A 10,231-nucleotide genomic window follows, 5' to 3' on the forward strand; every position below is an offset into this window, starting at 1 on the left:
CTCATTTCTGGAAGATGTTTATCTCAGTTACTACAGCTTGTTGTTGTTGTTGTTTATATATTACCAAAATTCTATATGATTAATGAAAGTTTAAGATACAATGAAAATAAACCATTCCAACAGGCAGTCCTCAGGAATATACTATCCCAGCAGATGTTTTCCTCCCACAAACACAAAGAAACAAAATAAGACCAAATGGACAAAAAACTTGTTGTATAATACACGCTAGATATGCATTTTAAAACTAGCTGAAGTGTTTTCCATTATTCACAAGTTATAGTATGTTATCTAGTTGTAACCCATTTAAAAAGAAAGCAGTATGTACCAAGCTTGAGCCAAACAAGTACAGCAGTGGTATTATTTTTAATTAATTATTTTTAACTAATTATTTTTAACTAATTATTTTTAACTTACTCTTTATTTATGAACAAAACACTTCTCTCCATCACATTTCAAATTGATTTTGCCGTACCCTTGTCTCTGTTATCATCTATGGATCGTGCCTTCTCTGGCAACCAGGTAGACAAGGTACAGTGAGAGTCTCTAAGATGCTGGCTTTCTAAATATTTTGTTGTTTCTTTATATTGTAATACCATCTGTATTGGAACACTCAATTGAGGAAAAGAAATATTTCTTTGCAAGTTATCGTAGCTGCTCATTTTAATGTTAAAAGCGTTCCAAATTTGTGGTCAGTCTTGAACAAGCATAAATTTATCAAGTGTTTAGAAAAGGGGAAGGAAAATAATGGGATACAGATTTCCTTCTGCACCTTAATCTTTTGCATTTTGTTGCCTCATACAAATTATTGTACCTCTCAGTGGTGCTGTCCTGCTGGTATATCAGACAGAGCTCACAGAAGAAAACATACCTCCTTCAAAATATAGCAAGAACATTCAACAAAAGATTCCTATATACATATAGCCTTTGATGTTTATTAGTCTCACTGCATAGATAGAATTCACATCAAGGTATCGGAAAACCCTTGAGACAAATGCATAATTCATATTTTGTATGTATTGTATTAATTGAATGTGTTATGTTTATTTTAATTGATTCCTGTTCATGAAATTTTTGCAAAAACCAGAACATTCTCAATATGATTATATATATTCTGATTTTTTATCACATTAATTTCATCTAAGCTGACCTCTAAATCAGTGGCATTATTGTCATTATTTATTCACCTTAACTTGTGCTATAGTAGTTATTTTATAGCTTGGTAGATTATACAGGGCTGTGTGACTTTTTGAAACACACATCTGAATAACTGTCCAATTTTTTTAAGTGATGTCTTTGTTCTCAGTCTTCAAGACTTCCCTAAGTAGTAAATAACATGCAGAGAACATTTCAAGAACAATATCTGAAATATTATTTTATTCCAAACTGATTTTTTCTTTCTCATTGCTAATGCAAGTATGCTGCACAGGTTCATGAAAACAGAGCACAACAACGTTTTAACCATGTTCAATTGACTCACATTTATAACTAAATTTAATATTTGCAAAATGCTTTTAACATTGTTGATTTAGTTCTGCTGAAGAGGCTGTAAGGTCATTGTGTACAGCAAAGCACAAAAATACTTTAAGATGACTTAACCTCTATATATACTTAGAATTTCCTTGCAACAGAGCCATAAACTTCTGTAAATCAAAAGCATTATGAATTATTATTATTTTAAGGTTAGAAGCAAGAATGAACGGTATTTATGTTCCTGTCCTTCATACAAAATTCTCGGACATTCATTCTCTCCCTTATTCCCATTTTGTGGAAATTAGACTTCAGTTTTTTCTTTCTACTGTTTATTAGTATTTTTCCACTCAGAAATTATTTCCCATTTCCAACATCACCAATATTCTGTTTATGATTGTTGACTGTAGAAAAATATAAGCATCAGCATTTACTTCTTGATCACTATAGTACAATTACAGTACATTCATGCTGAAAGATATGGGGAGAAAAGCTATAGGTGTAAATCAAGCTATATGTTCCCCTGGATTTATCACCTTGATTATAGGGGCAAAAGCAATGCCTTTAATTCTACTTTATACTTCTGGCAGAGTCTGTGGTAATGATTTGATACCATGGTAAGTGAGTGCTTCTTCAGTTTTAAATCCAGTTTACATCAATATCTGAGGGCATTGCTAGAATATAGGGTTAGTACAACCTGTCATACCTGTGGTGTCCCAATACAGATCACCAATTTAGCCAAGACTTAGTGGGTTGCATAATTAGTATTTAAGATGCTTTTGACAGCTAAGAATCCCTTTCTAAATGAGGTCTTCTTGCTTAAGGAGCAGAACAACACAGAATATATAGATTAGAGCTTTGATTTTGGGAACAGGTCTTTCCTACTCACTGTATCTAAAGTGGACAATTTTTTCTTACCGTACAACAGCATGCTGTTTCAATAGGGGACAGATATTTACCTTTCAATTCTGATCTAAGAAAACTGTTTCATGTACAGCCATATGCCTCTAGCAGCTTTTCTGTATTTTGGTTCTCTTCCATTTACCCCATACTCAATGACCAAAATTTAGTGTTGTAGAACAATATAATAAGCTGTTGTCTCAGACAACTGCTATTGAGTATTTACACTTTGGCACCATAACCTATTTAGCTACTGGGCCTGACGTTCAACCATGCATCATAACCATAGTCAAATAAAGCATATGCAAATACTGATCATTTTATCAGCTTATGGCTAACCTTGTCTTAAGCAGGGAAAATGTTCACTAGTGTGATAAAGAACAGAAATAATTGTTAGAACGTTAAACTATAATGTAGTCTTCCAGCCCCCATCCTACCTCAGACCTTCTCAGACTTTATGATTCTCCTATTCAATTGTTACTGCCCTCTCACATTTTTAATATTTGTTTTCTAACTAGATGTTTGCTTTTAATGTTTGCAATATGGGAGGCTATTGTTATTATAGATTTGTCTTTACGTATTGTTCGCTTGTCATTGCCCCTGTTTGGTATAGTACTTTCCATTAAGATGTTTCTACAGTTGATGACAATATTTAACCATAAAAGCACTGTCAGCATGACTGAATTAGATATTTGAGAAGGGATCAGCTGTACATCTAGTAGATTACACTTTATGTAGAGGGTGCTATAGGAAAATGAAATTGCAAATGGCTTAAAAGGGAGTCAAAAAGTAGACTACAAAAGGAAGTAAATTTGTAGATGATGTTCTGAAAGCTTTCTTTTGGGGAAAGAAAACCCCAAATTCCATGTATAAACCTGGGACAAAGGCAAAAAACTTTGCTCACAGGATATCAGCAAAATTAGCTGACCTTTAAAGGTCCCTTCCAACCCAAACTATTCTGTCATTCTGTGAAAATCTTTTCTGTGGTTCAAAGCCAGCATTACAGAGCCTAGTTTACCTGTATTAGAGTTTCTAAGCTTTAGAATATACACTGTAATAGTAGAGCTTGACTAATTATGAAGTAACCTTTAATTAATAAAAGGAATAAAAGGCTTACTACAAAGGTACTACTTTATGAAAGCTGATGAAATTAGAATTGGGGGTTTCAACCAAAACCTTCTTGCCTTTTCATTAAAAAATATCTGAGAATCAGTTTTCAGGCAAAATTTCTGAAATATATCTAGAATGTATGTAGGATCACAGTTTGAGCTCTCATGCCCCTATTCTGTGGGGAGAAGGAGGACTGGACTGGAATTTGAATTACCTCTGCCCTCGATTTGTGAGGTAATGCATTAGAAAATGCATTGTAAGAACTAGAGTGCATCAGAACTGTATTCTGATGAAGGAACATGGCCTGTAGGAAAAAAAGTGAGGTACATGACCTGAAGAATAAGGATTTGCAGCTGAGTTTTGTAAATTCAGAGAAAAAAATCTCCTAAAAAATAATAAAATTATCTGAGAATAGGCCACTTCTCAATAATCCCAAGCAAGAATACTAACCCTAGTGTAAGTTATGCTCAAGCCATCGTTTGCTGAGAGAACATTAGTCCAGGTACACTTAGTTTCTTCTTCCACATTGTCTGTTAGATTATAAGATCATTACTGCTTGACCAGTTCCCTATTGTTTGTTTATAGAACAACTACAATTTCAGAAAAGAAACCCCAAAGCATAATTATTTCCTATAATAAAAAGGTGAAAAAATCAGTATTGTTTCATGTAAATATATGTATATATATACCAATATACAGGGAGAAGGGAGAAGGAGGCACACAGACCATGCACTTTGAATGTTTTGAAATTCAGGGAAGACATTTTTATAATGAGTTAGCTCACAAGTAGAATATAGAATATTAACCAAAACAAAGATTATTGAACATATTTAGTTGTGGTATAACTTCAGAGAAGATGACAAGCCTATTGGATACAAGAGTTAAACTTAGTTCAAGCATAACTCCAGAAGTTCTGAAGATAAAATGTAGTAAGATTTCCATATGATTCCAACAATCCACAAAAAGAGCACAGTTTTCTGTAGCTTCAGTTCTCCAGAATGGTCGCTGCAAGACTTTTTATAGACGATCTCATGGCCCAGATCCAGCACAACAGAGAAGACAACAAAGATGTATAAATCGCAGTGCATAACTCCTCAGGTCTTTCTGGTAGCTTTACATGAGTCTCGGTGTTCACCACACATTAAAAGAAAATTTGAATAAACCTCTTTGTCTTCTGTACATTACTTTGACCTCATAACCTGTTTTATAATTATCTGTTCTTTAAACATGTGGCCGTATGTTAGAATAGTTAAGAATTTTAGCATTTCATGTTTAGATGGAGAAAGGCACAATGAACAGTGAAGAGTGCCGCAGCTCAGTCTTACCTTGCATACCAAAAATTCTACTTGGTCTCTGCAAAACAGCTTAACTGGGGTTGGTTTTGTAACTGCGCTTACCCAAATACAGCCTGATCTAGCCTGTAACAATCTGCAGAACTCACACTGCCTCACAGCAGTACAGGGTACAGCTCTGAGATCTAGTGTGGCAAACTTAAGTTTCTTGGCGAAACCCATGCTATGGTGAAAAGGAGCATTGGCAAGAATTTTATGAAGTTATCTCTATGAAAAGTGTTTGTTGAAAGGCGTGAGTATGTTCCTTCCCTCATAACCATTCCTCATTGCTAATGGTTTACTTGTCTTCCAGGCTTAGCTACAGGCTGCAAGCCGTTCTTATCAAATTCCATACAAGCAACTGCAGGATTTTAGAAGACTTTAATTTTATGATCTTGCCCATTTTCAAAGAAGAGTGCTTTCAGTAGATACGGCTAAAATGGCAGTATCTGTATTGACAGAAATTTAGTTTAAAAAAACCCAAACCTCATTTCAAATCTTAGCCAGCTTATTTATCACACTCAGGCTGCCAAGAATTGCGGTGCAAAAATCTGTCAGTTTTTAAATGCTAACTGCTGCATATTCAAAGCCTTTTCAAAGAATATTCCTTGGGTTACATCGCCCACAACTGCCTACACTCTCCCAGATCCTGCCTATACATTGAAATAATTCAGATAGCAGGATGACATTAACATCAGAAGGGTTACATAGGCTTTTATTTTGAATGGGTTTTTTAAGGCAAAAGGAGAACACAAAACTTGCGTTTTTCAACCTTTACTTTCCAAACATCTATATTCTGTCTTGGAGACTACTTCCACTAATAATGAGTGCTGGCTGCCAGGGGCCGTATATGTAATGATTTCTGCAGGAAGATTTGTTAATAAAAAAATTCACTGATATATCTTAGCGATCACTCCCACCAAAGCCCCATGTCGTGAACATTCATAAAGCATAATTTCATCAAGGATCCCATTCTGCCACTTCAGTAGTATAAACTCCATAAAGCAGTACTTGGCTCAAGATGAGCGGCTCTCTTTAGTTGAAGGGGGTGGTTCAGGCAGGGAAGGATTATTCATCCTGAGTGAGAATGGCAGAACATGGCCAGAGAAGCCAGGGCAGCTTTTGCAATGTCAAGCTCACATATTATTTTAAAACAGCTGGGAAATGGGTATTTCCAGAAACAAAGAGGGTTATAAAGACGGAACAAATGCTGTCTTAATTTAAGCAGGGATGCTGGTTTTAATTCATCTAATTGTGTTAAACTGCTAATAGGCTAATTTGAAGAGCCCAGCACATTCAAGAGTCTGGTATTTAATTAACAAAATCACGCTTCACACAATGCGAGACAAGGGGTCAGTCCTTGAATGAGGAGCTCCCTAGAGAGGAAAAAGCATGATAAATGCTGCAGAAATTGCTCATTCTTCTTCTGCCAAATATCATTGCTTGGGAAGGACACTATTGTTTCTTAGTTACTTTATGTGGCATAGTTTTCCCTCTTTTCCTATGCCAGCTTGTCTCTTTAACTGATCCCTGCATCCTTGTTCAGCTGGCTTTTGACCTATACTGAGCTTTATTCATTTAGAGTTATATTTATAAACTCAAACAGGGCTGGACTCTGACATTGTTACTCATGTAGACTTCTGCCATGGTGATGGTGGTTTCACTGGTGCCAATTTAGTATCTATCTCTCCAGAAGTTCCAACTCTGTGTCAAGAAAATGGCTGCATCTGGCTTTGAAGGCTTTTACATGCCACTAATAATGCTGAGCAAACTTCAAAGGATTCATATAGATGTTTCACAGTTCAGCTACTATCCCAGTCAACCCAAATGTCATAGCTTTAGGATGAGGCCTTGTAAGAGTTGATTACCTCAGTTCCATTTTATTTCAAGAGATTGCTCAGAATGAACAAAGGTAGCAAAATCCAGCTCCCATTTGGACATCATGCACACGCAAAACTTAAGCAGTGAGAAGCTGTGGGGAATATTGATGAATAAGGAGATGAGATTGTTTGAACAAAAGGCGTTTTAACAAGCAAAGAGACACTGCTTGGTGAATATATGCAAGAGACCTGGCAGGCATGATTTCATAAGTAGGTTTCAAAATAATTTTCAGTCAGGAGAGTTTCTTCCTTGCTCCTTAAATCAGGACAATTTAAATATAAGTTTACTACTGCTCAACTGAGCAACATCCAAGAGAGTATCTATAAATAGCAGTGAGGATCCTTAAAGTTTTTGTCAGTGGCAAGATGCTTTCACTCCTTGAAATTATAAAACTATGCCTGGGGCTATTAACCACAATAGCCTTTAGCCAACAGCCAGACTTCTCAATTAGCAGTAAGAGTTGCTTCTGGCTCAATATTTTCCATAGCTAATACTGTGCTTGCTTGTTATCCTCAAGTGTTTTAAGTTAAGATTAGTGACCTTCTGTTGTTTATTGCATGGCAGTTACTTGGTGTGGACAAAGGCCTCTTAAGAGCAAGTTTGTTTATATGTATGTGAACATACATTCGTAAACTTGAGGATGAAAATTTACATTTATATCACATACAAAGACTGCAACCTCTTTCTGGCATTTCTGTTTCTTACAGACTTTAGTCTGAGGACAAAGTTCAGGAATTATACAGTATAACACCTTTTTATTTTAAAGAAAGTTGTACATTTCCACAACATATGTGGGATATGATTCCTCACTGCAGTTCAATCCATACACATTGCTTGTGCAAAAAATCAAATATACCATTTTTTGAAAGAACAATAAGTAAGAACCATTAAAAAAATAGTGGGAGGGCAATGGCGAATGAGTGGACCTGGTATTTAGCCTTTGGTAATAGTCTAAGGCAAAGGCAAATTACACATATTCTGTCAGCAAGTAGGTTGATAAAAAAAAAACCTCATTCATTGGACACAAGCTAATTCCTTTTAAGTTTCAATAGTAATGAGCAACATGTTCTCCTCACTGCACAACCAAAAAAATTGCTTTCATTACTTCACAGTTCGGAAACAATTCCCTTGAAAAATGTCACTTCTTTTCTCTTTTACCTAGTGCATTTATATGGTTCATCAGGAATGCTCAGCAATCTGAGGCACATTTACAGCTTCAGTTGCATCAATGCAGTTATAGGAAAAGTAGTTTTACAGTGTATCTTGAAAAAATATTATTAAGAATACGGGCATGATTTGCTTTGGATGCATCTATGATCTAATGGTAAGAACTATGAAAACTCTTTACCGTCATTTGTGTATCCTTATGTTAGAACTGACAAGCAGAATTCAAATTCATTATTATGAGAATAGTTTCAAGTGGGAATTTCAGTAAATCACTGTAGAACAGTCGCATGCTCCCAACATAAAACCTTTATCATCTTGTACTCTTTTCTATATACCTTAAAAACAAAGATTATGTATTGAACATTTCATTTAAAGCTAAGTCTTCCATATCTGTTCCACCCTATAACTGCAAATACTAAAAGAACACAATCCTGAATCACGCCTTTGAACATTAGATTAAGTGATGTAAATGCATTTGTGTGATCCTTGTTCAGTGCAGTGCAGGTTTGCACTGTTTTTCTTATAGATTAGTTGAAACTCATGTTCTTCTTGAAGAGTATGATATTTCTTCAATTGTTAAGCAAAAATTCATCATAATCCAAAGCCTCCCTTTGATGCACTCACTTAAGCAATGGCATCACAGCTTTCTTTCACTTCTCTTAGGTGTAACATCACTATCAGATGGTATTTCAAGCCTCATTCTAAGAAAAGACAGCTTTTACAAAACTAGACTGCAGTGTGCAAGCAGACACACACGTAGCGTGCTGCGAAAAGATTAACATGCAGTACAATGCTAGCCATTAACTGGCTAAGTTTCTAACAGAAATCTTCAAATTGCTACTAAACACCATTACAAAGAAAAAACATTACAACAGCAATAAATGGCATTTTTCCTACAGTGCAGATACACAGTCTTTAAAAAAGTCCACAGTCATCTATAAGAGAAAAAATGATAGAAATTACATAAGCAAATGTTTGACTTTATTCACTGGAATGATACAGTTTTTCAAACTCGGGATTGAAGCTTATAAACCTCTAGGATTTTAAATTTAAAGGCCATCTTGATTTCTTTTTCTGAGATAGTGATCAGTGGGCTCAGAATACATACCTCTCATTTTAGGTCCCCTGTTAGATTTTCTATCAGCCACCGGCAGGTAACCAGATGCTAAACTACTTGATAGCATTTCCTATGAGCTTTCTACCTCTGAAGACTTAGAATATGATGGGCACAGAGATTAGCTAGCATTTAGTCTGAGTCTGGGCTGTGCAGCTCCCACCATTTACAAAAGCTTTCAGCAGTACTCAGTACCTTTGAAAGCCATAACTCCTTGTTTCCGCAGTGAACACTCACTGGAGCGTCACAGTCAATACATTCTACATGGAAATTTCTAGGTCTTTCAAGATCTTTCTTACCACAATTTGACTGGTTTATCTATCATCTTATTTTCTGTGTGTAGCTCCACATACAAGGGCTTCCTAATAATCCCGAAGTCCTAAATCTGTTAATTTTCTGACACTTTTACAGCTAGTTACTGGTCTGCATTAAACAATTCTTCCAAAGATTTCCTTAGAGAGTGTGCTTGTGGGACGTGACTGCCTCTGGAGACAGCAGTGAGTAAAGCCCATGATCACAGCAGGAAAACAGTTCATTTTATTCATCAGATTTCAAGATTTTTATGAAAGATAAGATTTAATGAATAAAAGGTCAGGACTAGTAAAAACAAAGGATCCAAAGGATGTATTCAATATAAACTTACACATGCTTCACTTGGAAGCACTTCAGAAGGAAGCACAGTTAGGAAAGGAGTATAAGGGCAATCTGAAGATTAGTTACACATTAGTTGCATTAGAAGCATGCAGTATTGCATCTTCAGGCCTCAGAAGCCACTCTGAAGACAAGGATAAGAACACTGATGGAAGCAGTCATTTCACATGGTGTTTCAGAGCAAAGCAGAAATACTAATTGTTTTTATTTATTTGAGTGTTGAAAAATTGCCCTTCATCAAAGAGAAATAAAGATATCCTTATGCTTATCCCTATGAAAAAAAGCTTTTAAACTGTAATTTGAGGATGTTATTAAATACAGCTTAGAGTAAGGATTTCTCTCTGATCAGGACATGCATCAACCTTTGACTTGATAACATATGACATTACCAGAGCAAGATTCTACAGCAATTCTGTACATAATTGACTTCAGGTATTAAGATACTCTTCAGAATTAATTCAGTCACTTGTAAGAAAGATTTGGCTGGCAGTGTATAGTGGTCTAGCCACACCTGTAATACTGACTCATCCATGAGCCAATAATTTCAGTTTTATATACAGTGTTATAATTTTCAGGACCTCCAGTCTTTTGCTTCTCTTGCTACTGGCAC

The sequence above is a fragment of the Lathamus discolor genome, chromosome 4, assembly GCF_037157495.1.
Source record: "Lathamus discolor isolate bLatDis1 chromosome 4, bLatDis1.hap1, whole genome shotgun sequence".
Taxonomy (NCBI): Eukaryota; Metazoa; Chordata; class Aves; order Psittaciformes; family Psittacidae; genus Lathamus; species Lathamus discolor.